Genomic DNA, 21,222 nt, shown 5'->3' on the forward strand with positions numbered 1-21,222 from the left:
CGTAAGTGGGTTTGCTACGAGGGTTTTACACAAGTCCCCCATGCACCCGAGCTCTGTCAATAATATATATATATATATATATATATATATATATATATATATATATATATATATATATATATATATATATATATATATATATATATATATATATATATATATATATATATATATATACTAAATTAGGCTAATTTGAATACAGGTAAACATTGGTTGTGGAAGGGTCGTTGACAGGAACAAATGGCCAACAAACCGCCATGGAAGGAAAGGTTTTTGGCAAGTTTTTAAAATAGAGGCAGACAGCGGGCTGGCGCCGGTCTTGGTCCTCCCCCGCCGTCGCCTGTGACCCTCTGGCGCCTTAGTTTACGAAAATCATGTCACCGTCAAACACCAACGGTCACCGTCAAACACCAACGGTCACCGTCAAACACCAACGGTCACCGTCAAACACCAACGGTCACCGTCAGACACCAACGGTCACCGTCAAACACCAACGGTCACCGTCAAACAACCAACGGTCACCGTCAGACACCAACGGTCACCGTCAAACACCAACGGTCACCGTCAGACACCAACGGTCACCGTCAGACACCAACGGTCACCGTCAAACACCAACGGTCACCGTCAAACACCAAACGGTCACCGTCAGACACCAACGGTCACCGTCAAACACCAACGGTTCACCGTCAGACACCAACGGTCACCGTCAAACACCAACGGTCACCGTCAGACACCAACGGTCACCGTCAAACACCAACGGTCACCGTCAGACACCAACGGTCACCGTCAGACACCAACGGTCACCGTCAAACACCAACGGTCACCGTCAGACACCAACGGTCACCGTCAAACACCAACGGTCACCGTCAAACACCAACGGTCCACCGTCAAACACCAACGGTCACCGTCAAACACCAACGGTCACCGTCAAACACCAACGGTCACCGTCAGACACCAACGGTCACCGTCAGACACCAACAGTCACCGTCAGACACCAACGGGTCACCGTCAGACACCAACGGTCATCGTCACACACCAACGGTCACCGTCAAACACCAACGGTCACCGTCAAACACCAACGGTCACCGTCAAAACACCAACGGTCACCGTCAAACACCAACGGTCACCGTCAAACACCAACGGTCACCGTCAAACACCAACGGTCCACCGTCAAACACCAACGGTCACCGTCAGACACCAACGGTCACCGTCAAACACCAACGGTCACTGTCAGATACCAATGGTCAGTCAGACACCAACGGTCACCGTCAAACACCAATGGTCACCGTCAAACACCAACGGTCACCGTCAAACACCAACGGTCACCGTCCAAACACCAACGGTCACCGTCAAACACCAACGGTCACCGTCAGACACCAACGGTCACCGTCAAACACCAACGGTCACCGTCAGACACCAACGGTCACCGTCAAACACCAACGGTCACCGTCAGACAGCAACGGTCACCGTCAAACACCAACGGTCACCGTCAGACACCAACGGTCACCGTCAAACACCAACGGTCACCGTCAAACACCAACGGTCACCGTCAAACACCAACGGTCACCGTCAAACACCAACGGTCACCGTCAAACACCAACGGTCACCGTCAGACACCAACGGTCACCGTCAAACACCAACGGTCACTGTCAGATACCAACGGTCACAGTCAGACACCAACGGTCACCGTCAAACACCAACGGTCACCGTCAAACACCAACGGGCACCGTCAAACACCAACGGTCTTACATATTTCTACTAGAATGTACATAGCAGTGATCTTCGTCCTCACCTCACAACCGAGAACCAGATTAAATTCCCGAGAAGAACAAAGACGGTTGGGCACGATTTTTCCTTCACCTAATGGAACATACCCAATCATTACGAACATGTACCTTTTTCCTCAATCTCTGACGGCTTTGGTTACATTTATTAAACAGTTTACAAGCATGTAAACTTGCCAATCAACTGTTGTTATTGTTATAAACAGCCTCCTGGTGCTTCGGAGCTCATTAACTGTTTAATAATTGTAAACAAAGCCGCCAAAGATTGAGAAAAGATGTACAGGTTCTTAGGTGCTTGCGTAACTGCTTCGTGAATCCGAGTACTGGTGTTTAAGCCCACAGGTAACCTGGACCATGATTCGTCAAGCCTTTACGCAATCACTTACGAAACCTGTGCATCTTTCTTTAATCATGGCGGCTTTGTAGTAGAGTTGTCTTTGTCCTCGACTCATAATCGGGAATCGTCGGTTCGATTTCCGGCTGGGACGTAAACGGATGGGCACGTTTCCTTTCCTTTAGTGCCTTCGTTCACCTAGCAGAGAGAGAAAGAGAGGGGGGGGGAGGGGGGAGGGGATTCTTATGAAACGTATCCTGGCCGGGGAGGATTTACTGGGCGCAAATCCTTAACTGTAGCCTCTGTTTAACTCAACAGTAAAATGTGTACTTGGTTGTAACAACGATTCTTCGCGGCGGGGATCGTATTCCAGGGACCTGCCCGAAACGCTACGCGTACTAGTGGCTCTACAAGAATGTAAATAGCTACAACCACCAATCAACGACACCTAAACCTACCTATATATAAGGCTGCGAGGCGAAAGACAAAAACGCCCACTACGGAAGTTACGGACTCCTCAGACGAGGAAATCATAGTAGGAGCTCCACCGCCGCATCACAAATACGACACCAACACGGTTCAAGACTTCCTCATGGAGGCCACGTCACCAAACTCTAACGACAGCACTGCTCAGCCAAAGTCGCAGGCAAAGAAAAAACGAAAAACCTAGAGGTCTACACTAACCCCACAAGCTCCATAACTGGTATAGCCAGCCCTCCAGGCTGAAAACCATCATGAAGACCCCATCCATCGCCACATCTCTAGTATCAGGCACTGATACAGATAATGGCTCCAAAGAGCCTCCACTTACGGGTTCACCATAGCCCGTGCTACTGGAACTTATTGTTCTGAGTAGCTGAATCTAAAACAACAACAACATGCAACTCAAGGGATGGGTATGGGGTCACCTACAGTTCAGGAAATGGATATGGATTCAACTACCATCCAGAGGATGGGTATGAGGTCTACTACCTCCTACAGGATGGGTATGAGGTCCACTACCGGCTACAGGATGGGTATGAGGTCTAATACCGCCCACAGGATGGGTATGAGGTCCACTACCACCCACAGGATGGGTATGAGGTCTAATACCGCCCACAGGATGGGTATGAGGTCCACTACCACCCACAGGATGGGTATGAGGTCTAATACCGCCCACAGGATGGGTATGAGGTCCACTAGCTACCACCTCAGGATGGGTATAAGGTTCATTACCGCCAACAGTGTCGGCATCTCTGACGCGGGCCATGCAACAATTATATAAACATATGGAGCACCTTAAACGAGCTGCTGATGATGAGAGAGCTGATGAGTTAGCCAAAGAATCTGCTTTTAAAGGAGACGTTGAGTGTAACCTTGGATTGTCAATGAGCAATCTGAGAGCAGTAGTACACCAAGAACTTCAACAAAATCTTGTAGATCTGAGGCAAACTAAACGAAATTCACTGGTGAAATCGACACCAGTAATTCCATCTTGGGCCCTTAGTGTACCCTTTCCAGGGGCGGCCTTGGAATATTCGTTTTCTATAACACTTCATATGAGACTCATCCTCTACAACTAATTAAAGCATAAACTATTGTATATTAAATTATTTTTCACATAAAATTATTGTCGTTAAATTAAATATCTGATAGAATGCTTATTATAATTTACTGAGAACTACAAGATCTCTCCTAAGCAAAGTACTTGCCCTCAATAGGCTGCAAAAGGGTCCGTAAATTTCAAAACATAATGTAGATACTGGTCAGTAATTGTGCCCGTTTCAGGTGATGGGCCTTTATCAATACAACCTTTTAAAAGGACACAAAAATCAGATAATTCTTAATATTTATTATTTAACTATGCTATAAATTGTATTTGTATACGTTCATGGTATGCTTATGCATATAATTTCTACTTTTGTTGTTTGCTATTAATATGAGCATAAACTAGATAAGAAGGATACCGGTACAGCGTAGGTGCGCAGTGCGATATGGGAGTCGTCGGGTTGACTAGTGTTTCGACATGATCATACTTCATAGGATCAATTCTATAGTATGATTGCCGAGTTCCTTGTCCGAAACTTGGAAAGAATCACACTGTGATGATGTAGCTAAGTGCAAGCCTCTGAGCGGGAAGCAGTTCTAGGTCCCTGATCTAGGACTTTGATGACCGTTCATTCTCGGTTTACCGGGTGTGAGGAGGCTTGCACAGGCTGAGCAGTGAGATTCACAATCAACTGTGGAATTTCCATGGGTTTTTTTTAGTAAGGACGTTAGTCCGCTCCCTATGGGGAGTAACAATTAATACAACTCAAACCTACTTTACATTATGACAAAATTTATTGTCAATATATATTGAGCTGCATAAATTTAGTGCGTTTATTCATTGAAAGTATTTTTTTTCGGATTTGCATGTAACTTGCTTAGCTGTATGAATTGTGGGGTTCAGTCCCTGAGCCCATTATGTGCCTCTGTAACCCTTTCCACTACCGCCCACAAGATGGGGTTGTTGGGGTATGGGGTGCATAATAAATGAACTAAACTAAACCTCCCCGTTTGGTGCTTAGTTACCGGTATATTTCACATTAATAAAAGTCTAGACATTGATGTAGACGCATTAGAAAAGTTTGTGAAGAGGAGTTTAAATAATGAATATAGTGCCAAGGCTTAACCTAGCTGAACATGCTTGTTATTTTGCTCGCTATTATTGCGGGAAAGATGTACGTGGTTGGTATAACCTTGTTACAGCCTATTCTCCTGTTTAGAGAGTACCTTTTGTAATTAGATAAGATATTTAGTATATTCTAATAGCAGATTTGTGTTGAGTAATTAGAGGACGTAGATGATTTTGAGTAGTAGAACCCCAAGCACAAATACCATAATTGAGCAAATGAACAAATCCACAAGGGCCGTGACGAGGGTTCGAACGTACGTCCGAGAGGATCCCAGACGCTGCCTTATATGTCTGAGCTAAGACATGGAAAAGAATTGCAACCGGGAAATCATTTTGACCTACCTGTCCTGCAGTCTCTCCAAGACACAAACCAGGTTTTTACACAATTCACCCATGCACCCAAGCCCTGTCAATACACCCTGCCGAGGTGTAACTGTGGTAGTTGTCGTCGGAGGTGGCGTCGGCGTCTGGGTGCCTTGTGATGATGTTGCAAGAGGAGCAGGCGTTGTAGCTGTTGACAGTAGATCTGTCAGCACGGCGGCGTTCACGGTGATATTAGGGACCGGATCCGGATCGCGAGAACTTGAGGATGAAGTGGTGATGTTGTAAACTTCCTCAGGAACGTTGGAAGTTGGAAGACCATTTGCCTTGTAGAGAATATTTAGAATCCTAACATATTCCTGGGGGTTATTGCCAGCTATCATACTGGCCGCTGATGTCAATGCTGTACAGTGAGTGGTCGAGGTGGGCTGGAAGTGGCGTCGGCTGGCTCGATGCGTTGCTGGTTGGTTGGGAGCTGGGCCCCCAGTGACTAGCAGTACCAGTAGCAGTTGTTTGTACTCCCGGAAGCTCCGGGAAAATGGCGGCTTGGACGTTGAAATTCGGAGTTGTGGTAGACGCTGGTTGGTTGGTTGCTTGGTTGGTTGCCGCAGATGAACTGGCTCCGGCAGAAGATGAAGTTTTCTCCATGTTCTTGATGATTTCCTGTCTATGAGGACAAAGAATAGAGATTGCTGGATGATTGTCCTTGCAAAGCAAACAGCAGAGTGATTTCGACTTGCAAATGGAATAGTGGTGATTGGCTGAGCAGAGGCTGCACTTCTGAATGGGCTGTTGGCATTTGCTGGTGGAGTGGGTGTACTCGTAGCACCTTAGGCACTGGTTGACGTTGTGGGATCGTTCCATCTTCACCCGGAATGGGGAAATGTGGATACCGAAGCTGTAAGCCGTAAAAACTGTAAAAAAAACTGGTAGCCTGAGTAGCCGACTCTACGGTGTCGAAGTTCAACTTCAAGGAGCGATTTCTGTTAAAGAAGTGAGCTTCGTGGAGCCCTAAGCCCGGGTTGGATACCCTGAAGTTGCGTATGAATGCTCTGTCATCCGCTTCGTCGTGTTCCACGATCCTTTGGCTGAGATCGTGAATAATGACAGAGCGTGCAGTCAGGTACTGGCGTGGGAAGTTGAGACGAAAGTGTTGATGCTAAAACTCAACGCTGGAAAACAGGTTTGTCGACTTCCTCATCACTATAGAAGTAGAAAAGGATGTCCGCGCCTTCCTGTTTGATGTCGTTCGGTGTCACTCTTGCAACGTCTTTTAAAAGCTGCAGGAGGGATGTCTTGGAGAATGGGTGTTCGTCAAGGGGGCGTTCCCTGCTTGCTTGACCTCGCAGCGTTTGGGATGCATGGTGGACAAAGGATCTCTCTTTAAGAGAGAACTTCACTGAAGATGGTCTACCATCTTCACTCGGCATAGAACACCAAGTTAAGAGTGGGGTCTGACCATCAAGAGAAAGAAAGTCTTGTTGCCTTTTGTTTATCCATCCGACAGAGCTAGGTGCAGAGAGAGAGTGAGCTAGAGCGGCGAGGACACGTCCGGCCGTGACGGTTACAAGTTGCAGAGTCTGTGATCAAGTTCAGTGCGCTGATTGATTGATTGATATAGATTAAGCCACCTCTAAGAGGTGGCACGGGCATGAATAGCCCGTAAGTGGTACAATTTTTTGTTCAGTAATTATTTTCAGTGTTCTGAGGTCGCATTTAATCGTCAAGCTATTATCGCGGGGGAGGATACTGCTTGACAGTCTTTATGAGGGTGTCCAGCTGCTAAACACCTTTGTTGACCAGGAGAGTGGCTGTGTCGATGGCTTCAGGGTGGCCACTGCATGATTCAGGAACTCTTAAAGCTCTTCTAAGGTCGTTGGTTGCTTCACATTCTAGAAGATAGTGAAGTAATGGCTGTTCTGTGACAGAAGATGCATTCTCTCTGTCGGGGTTCACCAGTCTTCCAGTTGCATCTGTAACCTAGACGTAGTCTATATAACCTAACTGCTATTTCCCTGTGGATTCCTTTTGGGATATTTGACCTTTCTAATTTGGTTGCCTGAAGATACCATGTTGCAGATGGCGAACCTTCAGCTATTCTCTGGTGCAGGTCGGCTTTGTTGAGGTGTGAGAGTTTTTTGGTGATGATGTTTTTTATGTTCTCTAGGCTGGGTTGTTCTCTAGGCTGGGTTGAATGGTTTTATGTATCACTGGATAACGAGTTGCCAATTTAGCAATTTCCTCAGCTTTTTCATTTAATGGGATTCCAATATGGGATGGGATCCAGTTTAAAGTTATGTTGAGTCCTTTTACCTTTAGCGACTGCTCCAAGATACAAAATGGTGGTAATTATTTCCACGTTATCTTTCCACTGTTTTTGTCCAAATATTTGAAGTGTAGCTTTTGAATCTGTGTGTATGATTGCATCTTGAGTGTTTTGCGCAATCACATATGCGAATGCCTGTTGTATGGCAAACAGCTCTGTTTGGGTTGATGATACTAGTCCTCCCAGTCTCCAATATGCCTGAACGCTGGCCGTGCAAAGAGCAGCGCCAGCACTCTCATATTCTGTGTCCACCGATCCGTCTGTGAAGATGTGGGTGGCTCCTGCTACTGCTATGCTATACATTTGCTCTTCTATTATGCGCCTTAGGATTGTCGGATCATAGGCAGCCTTTTTCATTGGGAGACTTTCTATTACTATTTTGAAAGTAGGCTCTTCCCACGGTGCGGAAGGAGTGTAATTTGGGTGTGGTTGATCACCCTCTCTGTCAAATAAAAAAAAATAAAATGTTTATTCAGGTAAGGTACATACATACAATAGATTTTACATAATTTAATCGATTTATAGATAGAGCTAGTACATACAATGCCTAAAGCCACTATTACGCAAAGCGTTTCGGGCAGGAAAAACATTAATGACTAAAACTTAATACTAATTGAGTATAAAGAATAAAAAGTGTTGAGAACAAATAAAAAAATAAAGATAAAAAAGGGGGGAACATGGCTCAAAACGCAGCACAAATACAATTAGGTCGACAAACAGCGTTTAAGAAATCAGACATGGGTTGACAATAGAGGGATACGGTAGGTTACAGGGAATTTATTAGGTAGTGCTTAGTTTTTATCTTAAACTGGTTGAGAGAGGTACAGTCTTTAACATGATTGGGAAGGTCATTCCACATTCTGGGTCCCTTGATTTGTAGAGCATTTCTAGTTTGATTAAGTCGTACTCTAGGAATATCAAAACTGTATTTATTTCTGGTGTGGTGCTCATGGGTTCTGTTACAACCTTCTATGACGCTTTTGAGGTCAGGATTGGCATTACAGTTCAGCGTTTTATATATGTATAATACACATGAGAGAATGTGCAGTGACTTAATGTCTAACATATTCAGAGATTTGAGTAGAATCATGCTTTTTAAATGTAGTTTGTTTAGGACATTTCCTGCTCTTGCAGCCCAAGAGTTTCCATTGTTTTGGCCTCGTCCAACCACCAAGGCCTGTCGTACTGGGATTGGATCAGGAGAAACAATTATCTTACTGATAATTGCAGCTGTCCTTTGTGATATTCTTTCTTGAAGAGAGGACAAACCCGTCTCCAGTCTAAGAGTTTCAAGCCTGGTCCACATGGGGGCTCCCAGTGCAGCTCTCATAGCATTGTTTTGGGTAACTTCAAGCTTTTTCCACTGTTGGTGTGATAGACTTGTTAGTGCAGGTGCGGCATAGTCGATCATTGATCTGACTGCCTGTACATAGTATGTGCGAAGGACTTGCAGATTGGCTCCTCCAGAGAGGGAGGTTAGCGACCTGAGGATTACCGTCCGGGCCGCAGTTCGCTCTCTCAAGTAAGTGACCTCAGCATTAAAGTTCATGTGTATAGAGCTTCGGCCTTACACGCGTGGGATTTGCGGTTCGAGTCTCCTAGATCCCAGGTGAATGGGACACACTTTCTAACCTTTTTTAGAGTGTTTACAAGACAGTCAACGGGTGAGGACGTCGTTCCGCTGCGTCTCGCCTGCACCCTTGCCAGAGTAACACCTCTGCACATATCACATTCTACACATCTCCCCCCATGCTGGGTACTGAGATGGAGAATCAGTTAACAGAAGAACTGGCTACTCCCCACGGCAATATTCTCATGGACACAGAGTCAGAAAGCAGCCAGCCAGTAGAGGAGAGTGATTTTCAAGAAGTTCTAACCAGGCAACAGAAGAAACGGAGAAGACAGGATGTGGAGCGTAGTGTTGGCAGTGACAGTGTACCTGACGGAAACGACAAGAGAATGAGGAACGACGCTGAGACTGATCAAACCAGTGTCGACGAAAGGACGGAACGATGTCAGGAAGGTGAGGGACAGCGGAGGTGGAGGCTTCTCTTCCCTGCCTCATGCACACTGGCCTACCACCACAAGCTGCTGTAGACAGTCAAACTTGGAAGAGAACACCTCAAGTTCGAGCCCCTGCTGAAGGAAGGTGTGAACAGACCTTACTAACGGTAGGTTCTATGGAGGCAGTGGAGTATCTTACCCAGCAAGGATATGATGGAATTGTTATGGAAATACCGGAGAAGAACGAGAAGCTGACGAAGGTAATTATCTATAAATACCCTCAGATTCTAGATCCCGAATTCATCCTCGACGACCAACGATTTGTGTGGGCCAAGCGTCACCTTATTAAAGGTGAAGCTAGGAGTCAGGTGGTGGCTCTAGTGAGAGGTGAAGTACCCGAGAAAGTGTTCATCACCGGGGCTGGCTACAGGCATGTAGCAAAGTATGTAGAAGAGCCCATAATGTCTGAAATGCTGCAGATGGGGGCATAAATCCTGGAGCTGTCAACATGATCCACGATGTCGTTTCTGCGGAAAGTCTCACCTCTCTAATGTGTGTAGAAACAGATTTAATCTGGGTGAGAAAATAGTTCCCAGATGCTGCAACTGTGGAGGCGTTCACAATGCCAGCTCGGCTGTGTGTAGCAAGAGGCCGAGTATGGGTGTTATCCGGCCGGTGAATGTTACAGAGCAAGCAAGAGCTCTTACCCAGATACAGGGAGCACAGCAGAACAGTCCGCCTCAAACAGTGCCAGTGAACCGGACGAATGCGTGGGTAAATTGGAGTCACCTTTACTTCGTCAGGCTCCAGCAACGAGCAGCCACGCCACCACTCAGGACTCTGGCAGTGACAATGTAACCGTGAGTGAAGTGGCTACTGTGGCTCAGAAAGAGGGCCATAATAATATGGTCAAGGAGGTGTAGGCTGAACTTAGAAAAGTTGGTGAGTTCCTCCTAAATCTTGGGCAGAGAATCGAGTCCATCGAGGCGAAATTAAACGTTCAGGAGGTCAAGGAAACTCACAAAACGGTGAAGGAAAGTCAGGATATAGTGGTTGAGGGCAATAATGCAACAATGAGTGATGAAATGAAGGAAAGTGAAGTGAGTGTGAATGATGATAGTCGTAGTGAAAGGAAGAACTCTATAATTAAACATAAAATGAAGGAATCATTTGGGCCAATAATGGACGTCTAGGGACTGAAAAAATCTCTTGAGAATCGCAATGTGGCTTTTACTGGTGAAGTTGGGAGGAGGTGGGAGATGTTATACACGGTATGGCTATCATTCAGTGAACTTATTGGGGATGACTTAGAAAGTGAATTGATTAATAATGGATCACCCTAGACTGAAATGTTGTCATGGAATGTTAATGGTTTAAGAAACAAGGTTACAGATGTTCATTGTTATGTACTCTAGAGAGATATAAGAATTTTGCACCAAGACTGTAATCTTTTCTTGAATTATCTGCATGTCTCTTGCAAATTGTCTATACAGTATACCTAGGTCATAAAAGTATTTGTGTGTACGTCTGATACCATACTACTTGTGTGAAGGAGGAAATGTATATGTTTATTTCTCAGAATGTTTGGCAATATGTTTATTGTTTGTGATGTGTGTCTATATATGTATGAACACGTTGTACTGAACGGGGTGAGAATAGCTTGAGCTACCTCATCCCTTTGTGTGTATTTTACCTCAATAAACTTATTTCAATTTCAATGTGTGTGTCCAGGATTATTCCTAGATACTGATAGGTGTCGACCCATTCAATTGGTTGACCCTGTACTGTGAGTTGGATGTTGGGCTTCGCTATTTTTATGGGCATGGCCTTTGACTTTGAGGGGTTGAGTTTGATCCCAATCTGTTTTGCCTCTTTACTGATGCAGTCTAAGCATTTGGGTGCAAGGCGCGCCGCATCCCTTCCTTTTATGATGATGACAAAGTCGTCCGCGTAGTTTAGCAGCCTGCAGTGATGTGGGAGTTTCAACCTCATTATTCTTTCCATTAAACAGTTGAAGAGAAGAGGGCTGAGAATACCTCCTTGCGGTGTACCATTTTCATGTCTTTTGTACTCAGAGACTGTGCCATGAAGTTTTACTCTTGCTTCTCTGTTTATGAGACAGTTTTTGGTCCAGGAGAGCAGGTTGCCTCTGACCTCTTTGTCAATGAGGCAGCAGAGAATAGCTGGGGCGCTAGCCAGTTCAAAGGCTTTCTCGAGGTCCAGGAATATAGTGGACTCCCCACTTCACACACACTTTGATCTTAGCCAAAAGGCCGTGCCGCTGACTCCGCGGGCTTGCCTTAATATAACCCCTGCTCGTTGAGCGTGCAGCTTAGATGGTTAGACGCTACTCAAATTCAAAAAATTCAAATGTCTATTCAGGTAAACTCTTAAACATACGTTTTCTTCTCACAGAAAACCCACCACTTTTGAAAAAAGCAGTGGCTATTTCTTAGCCCGATTGAGCTCATCCAGTGTGAAGGGGACATTAGTGTCAGAGACTTCTGCACATGCTGTAAGGATTCTGTGCCATCTTTCTTCCTCTAATCCTGCCTGCACTGCTAATACATCTGGTGGAAGCTGATTGCTCTCTCTGCAAACCTGGTTGCCAGTACTTCGGCTTCCTGTTGAGGATCCTTGGGGTGTGGAGCTTTAGGTGTTTTATTCCCTTTGGCTCGGTGAATTTGCTGCCACATCTCTCCGAGAGAGGTGTGTTCATTCAGGTGTGAACACCATTCCAGCCACTTTTGTTATTTTATTATCCTGGTCTCTTGATGCACATGTTCCTTGACCTCACAAAGTAAGATCCTGTTGCGGTCACTTGGCTGCTTTTTGTATAGCTTTCTTGTTCTGTTGAGTCTATGGTTGAGTTCTTTGACACGTTCGCAATAGTACCAATGATCTTTATGGTGTCCGATGGACTGTTTTTTTCAGTCCAAAAACGCCAAACGATATTCATGCATTTCCCTCCCACAGAAACTTCATCGCTTTTTGCAAGCAATGTTCATATTTGCTGTAAAGATGTACGTGGTTGGTATTACCTTGTTACAGCCCGCCCTCCTGTTTAGATAATACGTTTTGTAATTAGGTGGACATCGTATATATTATTATTATTATTATATTGACGTAAAGGGCAATGAGAGTTGAATTTGGTGGTGAGAAGAGGCGCGTGTGTCTTGCATTTTTATCTTGATTGTTGCCGCCGGAGGCGGCTAGTTTATTGTGCACCCCATACTCATCCTGTGAGCGGTAGCGCAAAAAGCATTACAGAGGGCACAAAAGGTCTTTATCAGACCTCATCTTAAATTATTACATAAACAATTTCATGTATCCTTCACACCTTATAGTTACAATGTCAGCTAGTTACAGAGAATATTCTATTTCATGAGCTATATATTTACAGTATGTCATGATACATTAATTTTTTTGAGATATATACAAGAGTTGTTACATTCTTGTACAGCCACTAGTACGCGTAGCGTTTCGGGCAAGTCCTTAATCCTATGGTCCCTGGAATACGATCCCCTGCCGCGAAGAATCGTTTTTTCATCCAAGTACACATTTTACTGTTGCGTTAAACAGAGGCTACAGTTAAGGAATTGCGCCCAGTAAATCCTCCCCGGCCAGGATACGAACCCATGACATAGCGCTCGCGGAACGCCAGGCGAGTGTCTTACCACTACACCACGGAGACTGCATAAATTATCTCCTCCTAATTTTATCTCCTCTAATTCCATGTATGACTAACCATCCTGTGAGATGGGAATAATAGTTGAACGTATAGCTAGTTCTTGATTTACACTCTGTAATATCTCATATAGAATAGGGTAGCAGCACATTGCTGTGTATACCTAATTTTGCTAATAAAATAAGACATGTTGGCAAATTGTAAAAACAAAATAGACAGAATAATATAAAAGGGACCAAGCATGAGGAAGAATAATTAACAAATGTTTAATCGTTAAAACTAAATTCAGTAAATTCACTCAACCACAAAACTGGAAAACTTTAACTCAAATATTAGAAATAATCTGGTAAAATACCGTATACCAAAGAAAATGAGGCTGGTGACGGGAGCATAAACGACCGGTTTACAACATCAACAACACTCGAGTCGTCGCTGTCCACGATCGTCGTCGCCCCTAAATCAACACAACATCTTGAAGGGACGAGACATCCTCCAACCTCTCACAGATATTCAACACGCTGTACTACTGGCATGTGAAGGAAGACGTGCAATTACATCTCAGACGTAAAGATCCGCATTACGACAACCTAACCTACCTTATCTTTAATTAACCTTTTTAATTAATTGTACAAGAATGTAACAACTCTTGTATATATCTCAAAAAACCTTCTCCAACAAATCATAACCCTATACACACTAACCCCACATTACTAAACAATCTAACCTACCCTACCCTAATCTGCCCTAACTTTTTCTGAACTGCAACTAGCTCCCAAACATACTTTGACTTACTAACTCCAGTCTCTTGACTAAACCGCACACTTTCCATAGTTCCATAGTTTCCAACAGTTGGTATACTCTCTAAGATCAGATATTATGTACCCTACTCTGCTCTCCCCTCACTCTATTATGCACTTATCTATCCCTGTCTTACTTATAGTATCTGTGCATGGGGCTCAACCTCTGCAAACTACCTCAAGCCCATCATCACCCAACAAAAATCTGCTATCAGGACAATAACAATCTCTGCTTCCAGACAACACGCAGCTCCCCTGTTTAAATCCCTAAACATACTAAGGGGGAGGTTATCTTGAGGTTATCTTGAGATGATTTCGGGGCTTTAGTGTCCCCGCGGCCCGGTCCTCGACCAGGCCTCCACCCCCAGGAAGCAGCCCGTGACAGCTGACTAACACCCAGGTACCTATTTTACTGCTAGGTAACAGGGGCATAGGGTGAAAGAAACTCTGCCCATTGTTTCTCGCCGGCGCCTGGGATCGAACCCAGGACCACAGGATCACAAGACCCGCGTGCTGTCCGCTCGGCCGACCGGCTCCCTAAACTAAACATAAATTCACTCTATACATTCTTTTGTGTCAATTACATCTATAAAACCCTTTTCTTAAGTGCAAACCCTGTTCTGAAACTTTCCTGACAGATGTAATAGAACTCATACTCACCACACCAGACATAAATATCTCTTTGATATCCCCAGAGGCAAACTTAATCTGTGTAAACACTCTATGCAAATAAAGGGACTTAGTCTATGGAACTCACTCCCTAATGAATTGAAAAACTGTCCAACTTTTTCCTTATTCAAAAATAAAACCAAAAAGTACGTAATTTCATCTTCATAGTTTCCTACCTAGTGCTTTAACTTGCACTGTATCTAGTGCTACCAAATCCCCCCAATATATGTGCCTAAACCATATTACTCTACCATTGTAATCTTTGATATCATCTGATATCATGGTTGTTATATTGAGTGCATATTCTATTCCATTATTCCTTGAAATGATCCTCAAATTGTGCTATGGTGAACCAATGTATAACCCTGATATTTTATTCTAATGTATCCTAATGTACCTAGTAATCCTTGTTCACTATAGTATTTTGTTATTATTGTATTATTCTAATCTTTATTTTTGTTGACCTGTAAACATTTTTTGTCAATTTTACTGTAATTTTTCTACTTAAAATTACCTGTGCCTGTAAAGTAAAGCTGTAAAGTATCTATAAACATTTGTTGTCAATTCTACTATAAATTATCTACTTAAAATTATCTGTTAGTTTAAGGACTTGCCCGAAACGCTATGCGTGCTAATGGCTTTACAAGATTGTAAAATCAACATCATTTCTATGTTCTCTCTTAACCCCCAATGTACCTTCTAGTATATAAATAAATAAATAAATAAATAAATAAATAAATAAATAAATAAATAAATAAATAAATAGCACAGCAACACTTTGTTACCATCAACACAACTCACCCTTGCTGTCCTGAGTCAAGTTCCACTCATGCTTATTTTTGTCACTATCCTCACACAAATGGAAGACATTGATAACGTTCAATATCTGCCAAATTATGAACATTGATATGCCAAGTGTAAGTGCCACATCTTTCAACATTACCACTTGCGCAGTCATCGGGAGGGGAAAACCTTCATGCAAACTGCATGTATTGCGAAGACGAAAAAGGTGATCCATGAAACTTAAAGAAGAAAGAAAAGTAACATTTTTGCAGTAATATATTTTTGTAATATTTTAATTTTGTTTGGACAGAGTATGTAAATTTGAATACAAATGATCCTATAGATGGAGTCGTCATGTAATTCGTGAACAACAACTTGTATTTTAACAAATATATTATATAAAATTATATAAATTTGTGACGTGTTGTAGGTAGCGCAGCAAATACCTGGCAGCTGTAGTTTGCCTTACGCACATTAAATAAAAAAAAGTAAAACAAAGTAAATATAACTGCTAAAGTCCTTTGTGGTGTGATAGTTGCAAGAGTAAACAAACACAAATAATTTCATTCTTTATTTATAATCAACATAAGATAATAATTTCTTAAAACTTGGCTTACAAAAATAAACAAACTTAATATTTACGTTACTTTAGAAAAACAACAAGGGCGACTATACACTATGTACAAAAGGCTGTACGTCCACCATCATGCATCATACAAAGACCACATATTTCTCCATATGCTCCAGCATATGGAGCATATTTCATATTATGCATATTCCATATGGAGGAGCTGCAGCATATTTCAACAAACCTAAGTACAATGGGGCCTCGACTTACGAAGCTAATCCGTTCCCAGAGACGGATCGTAACTCGAAATATCGTAAGTCGAAGCGATTTTTCCCATAAGAAATAAAGGGAATTGAATTAATCAGTTCCCCACCCTCCAAAATATTAACATACAAATACATTTTATACTGAATACAATGTTTTTTTCTAACTACAATACAGTACCTAAGTTGATCTTACCTTTATGGAGAGCTCTTGATGGAGTACGGAAGATGGTGATGAGGGGGGAGGAGGAGAGTTGTTCCTCTTTGGAAGGGGAGTCCCCTTCCATTATCACATCAGGCAGTGATGTTTTCTCTGGGGTACTCTCTCTCTCCTACGTTTGCCTGAACACCACTAGGACCTGGTTGTGGTTCAGTGCTTGTTTGTCTCACTACAAATTTGTCAAGAGACATTTGTTTTTCCCTTCGTTTTAACATTTGTCTGTAATGATGCATCACAGTGTCATTGAATAGATTAAGGCAACGACCTACTGCAGCTTGGTTTGGGTGAGTCGTTTCAGCAAAGGTTTGCAATTCTTCCCGTGCTGCACACATTTTCTTAATTGTTGAGGAAGAAACATTCTGTACTCTTGTTTCTGCTATTCTCAGTCAGATACCACTGACTTTCCTGGGACTCATGGTGTGGTATATAATAATTATTTTAATGTTCAAAATGCAAAAAATCACCACAAACGCGGAATTTCTTATAGGGCGATCGTCACTAAGCGGGCAGCTGAAGTAAACTGAGGCAGGTCGGATCGCGTGACCGGGAACCACGTGCTCGGTCGACACGAACGTGTACCAACAAATATCGGAAGTCGACGACACCATCGGATGTCGAGTTGCATTTTTCGATGAAATTTACATCGTAACTCGAAATTATCGTAAGTAGGGGCTATCGTAAGTTGAGGTGCCACTGTATTGTAGCACAAGTTGATGATAGTGAGTGGTGTCTCAAGGAACATAATTGTGTAGTGCTTTTGAAAAATAGGTGAGATAACACGAATGTGCTAAGGGAAGTGAAAAAATTAGATGAGAAAAAGTTGCCCTAGTGTTACAGTGCAGACAACAACATTCAAGATGGCTGCCGGAAAAAGGAAAAACAAAACAGAGCTTGATTTTGGGGGATTCAATGAAGAAAGCATTGATATAAGCAGTCTACAAAACAAGTTGGCAAAATTAGATATTATAGTGAACTCAAATGTAGAAATAATCAGTAAATTGAAAAAAGTAATGACCATTTGAATAGCAAAGTTTTAGGTCGTGAGGGGTTAGTGAAAGACTTGTGCAAGAACAAGAATCAATTGGAAACAAATTGCAAAGCCATGGAAGAGGAAAACAAACTCTTAAAAATAGCTTTGGAAGAAGTTAAAGCAAATCTAAACATAAATGACTACAATAGGTAAGGAAATTCAACAGGAAAAACAGCTTTTGTTAGTATAGATGGAGGAAGTTACACAGGGAATAGAACAGTGCAAGAAAGATATGCAACTCACCTATGCACAAGTGGCCAAGGAAAAGGAAAAAATTGAAGATGCAGTAAAGGAAGCCAAACACTACAGCAACCAGGATAAAACAAACATTAGGCTGGAAGTGAGAAAGGAATTGGCATCTAACTCGAAGTTGGTGCAAAACACAGTTGATCGGAGTAAGCCCCTGATAAAATTTTTGCTTGCAAAAGAAAAAGAAGATAACATCTAGGTCAGAAAGAGCTGTAGAAGAAGCGAAAATAGTAGATAAAATTGTTGGCCTCGTGGAAATTATCAGTTCACCCTCCTCCAAATTTGATATTTGGAGGGTGGGGAATTTGATACTTCTTACTACCATAGAGAATGTGTGCGACAACAGGAGAATAGGCAGGTACGTAAAAGGGAAAGATCGACCTCTGAGGATCACCCTAAACGATGCCAAACAGATGGAAGAAGTACTAAGGAATTCTAGAAAATTACAAAGTGATGAGGATGGAAAAGTGTGGTCATTAAGACGAGATCTTTCAAAAGAAGACAGAGAGAAGCTGAAACTGAACCTCGTAGAGGCAAAGCGTCTAAATAAGAGCAGAAACGAAGAAGAAATAAATTCTTTTCTCTACAAAGGGATAGTGGTAGGCAGGCCAGTAAAATGGTACAAAAAGGCAAACCAACAAAATTGCTAGAGAGAGGGGTAGTGAAGAATAAGGAGAGGGGGGAACATGTTCCTGAAAATTGTATACACCAATGTAGATGGAGTGAGATCAAAGATACCGGAGTTAAGTGATGTAATACAACTGCAGACACCAGACATTGTTGCACTCACGGAGATAAAACTTGAAGATGTTATTTTAAATGAAGTCATATTCCCAAGAGGCTACTCAGTTTGGAGACGGGACAGAAAAATTAGGAAAGGCGGTGGCATTGCTGTGCTGGTGAAAGAACACCTTAAGGTAAAAGAGATAATGATTGCCAATCCTTGAGAGGTTGACATAATAGCAGTAGAGATCTGCCATGAGGATGATAAACTAATGATCATAAATGCACATAGTCCACTGCCAAGCAACACATGGACAAACGAGGAACTAGATAGTAAATGAGAGGGTCTTATAACAATAATGAGAGAGATTATAGCAAGAGCGGATAAAGATAGATCACGACTGTTGATAGTTGGCGATTTCAACTTGAAATCCATAGACTGGGAAGCATATGAAGCTAGAACAGAGGACTTTTGGACCTGTAGATTTGTAGACCTCATCCTGGAAACATTCTTGTATCAACACGTTAAACAAGCTATGAGGATGAGGGAAGGGGACATTCCCTCCATGCTGGATTTGATATTTACCAGGAAGGAGGAAGAGATATTTGACATTCAGTACCTTTCTCCCTTGGGTAAAAGGGACCATGTCTTTTTGGGAATAAAGTATGCAATGCGTTATAATCTGGAAGAAAATAATTGGTTGAAGCAGTTGAAAGACCTGACTTCAGGAGAGGACACTATGGCGACCTTAGAAATTTTTTTAGTGAGTATAATTGGACAGACTTGTTGCTAGGCAAGGAAGTAAATGAGATGTATGTCAAGTTTTGTGATATATATGATAAAGGCACAAAAAATTTATACCAAAGCATAGATGCAGAACTAGGAAACAGGATTGGTTCAACAGAAATTGGGAGAGGGCCAGAGACCAAAAGTCACAAAAATGGAATCAATATAGGAAGAGGTCAAACCTCCAAACATATCAGCGATATCAAAGATGCGAGAAACAACTACGCGGCTGTGTGGAGAGAGGCAGAAAGAAATTTTGAAAAAGGTATTGCGGACAAATGTAAAACAGAACCAGGCCTATTTTCTAAATTTATAAACAACAAATTGAAGGTAAAGGATAATATTCAGAGATTTAAAATGGGAAACAGATTCACAGAAAATGAAAATGAAATGTGTGAAACATTAAACAAAAAGTTCCAAAGTGTGTTTGTGCAAAATGAAATCTTCAGGGAACCAGACACAATAAAAATTCCAGAGAACAACATTGAGCACATAAAGGTGTCTAGAGACGAAGTGGAAAAAATGCTCACAGAACTATGTAAGAACAAAGCAGTTGGCCCAGATGGAGTTTCACCATGGGTTCTTAGAGAATGTGCACCTGAGCTCAGCATTCCACTTCAGCTGATTTAGTGGTAGTCATTGCACTGGTGGGGCGCAGGGTACTGCGTAGCTAGTTTTCACCTATAATAGCGGCCGGCTCTGTTCCCTCTGGGTACGTTGTCCACTTGGGTGGTTTTTCTTTTCTTTTTGTTTTTGCCTGGTGGGGGGGGGGGGGAGTCTGCCTTGTTTTTCCCTCCCCTTATATTAGGGTCGTTTGTGTGGTGGCACCCCTGCTTCGCCCTCGCGAGTGGACACGTCCCGTGGGTTCAGCTTTAGCAGTTTGCTTGGTAGTTTGGGCCGCCGGTTAGCAGTGCCCTGCCTGGGATAACCCTTAGCAGACCCAGTCTAGGGGCCCTGGGAAACCCCGCGGGGGCTCTTGGGTCCGATGGAGGAGACCCTTGCGTCCCCTCTTGCTGTGTGCGAGTTTGAGGGTTGCTCTGTCCCCTTGTCTCAGGGTGACTCTCATTGTTTTTGCCTCCGTCATGCTGCCTGTTTGGTCGGTGACACATTCGACCCTGAGTCCTGCGAGCTGTGTTGCTTGTTTGTGACTCAATTCACCCAGTCTGCTGATGAGTTATTTCGGGTGCAGGCAGCTCGTGCGTTGCATGGTAGGTTTAGGTTATTGCAACGCGCACGGGTTATTGCTTCCCCGGACGCCCTGCGGCTGCCCCGCTTTGTGTATAGGGACCCAGACTTGAGGGTGTTGGTCGCTTTGGCCTTGGTTCCGTCTGCGCCCCCTTGTTCTTCCCCTTCGGTGGTTCATTCTTCCCCCCCCCCCCCCTGCTTCTGGCCCCTAAGCGTCTGAGGGCTTCGGGGTCGGGGTGGGGTTTAGCGGTTTCTGAGACTCGGACAGTTTCGGGGGTTGCCCCGTCCGGGGGGGGCTACGGAGGCATTCGAGTCTGTTCCTCCAGGCGCTGCTCCGGGGTCTGACCAGTGGGCCCCTTCTCTTCCAGAGCTTTCGGCTGCCCCGGCTTTTTCTTGTGAGGCCGGGGCTTTGGAGGACGGCTCGGCCCTGGAGCCTGGTGTGGCGGCTCCTGGGGTTGGGGAGGAGCTGACTTGGGGGCCTTGGGCTCCATTGGACCCCGCCTGGATTTTCCGTCCTTCTGAGCGGGGCTTACTGTTGCAAGGAGTGGGGTTTTCCTTTTCCCCCCTCTGCGTACGATTTGGACTTGGGTTCTGCTCCTCCCCAGGTTCGGTTCCGTGTCCCTGTGGGTTCTTCGGTTCCCTCTTTCCTGAGGTTTTCTGCTTCCTGTATCTGTCTGAGGTGCGGTTGGCCTTGGCGGCTTCCCTCCTGCATGACCCGGAGTATGCCTCCATAATGGATCCTTCTTCCTTCAGGTTTTGATCTTCGTGTCCTTACTGGGTTCGTTATGAGGTTCCGGGGTTGTCCTGGCTTGCAGACTGCCCCTTGTTTTCGCTG

At 43.7% G+C, this 21,222-nt stretch overlaps 1 non-coding gene across 1 annotated transcript; it reads left to right on the forward strand.

The window, feature by feature from the left end:
* The first annotated feature begins 4,123 nt into the window (after nt 1-4,123).
* On the forward strand, nt 4,124-4,322 carry LOC138363924 (small nucleolar RNA U3). Its single transcript, XR_011228271.1, has one exon. It is a non-coding gene; the product is annotated as a small nucleolar RNA U3 (small nucleolar RNA).
* The last annotated feature ends 16,900 nt before the right edge of the window (nt 4,323-21,222 follow it).

The sequence above is a fragment of the Procambarus clarkii genome, chromosome 1 (genome assembly GCF_040958095.1).
Source record: "Procambarus clarkii isolate CNS0578487 chromosome 1, FALCON_Pclarkii_2.0, whole genome shotgun sequence".
In the NCBI taxonomy this organism is placed as follows: domain Eukaryota; kingdom Metazoa; phylum Arthropoda; class Malacostraca; order Decapoda; family Cambaridae; genus Procambarus; species Procambarus clarkii.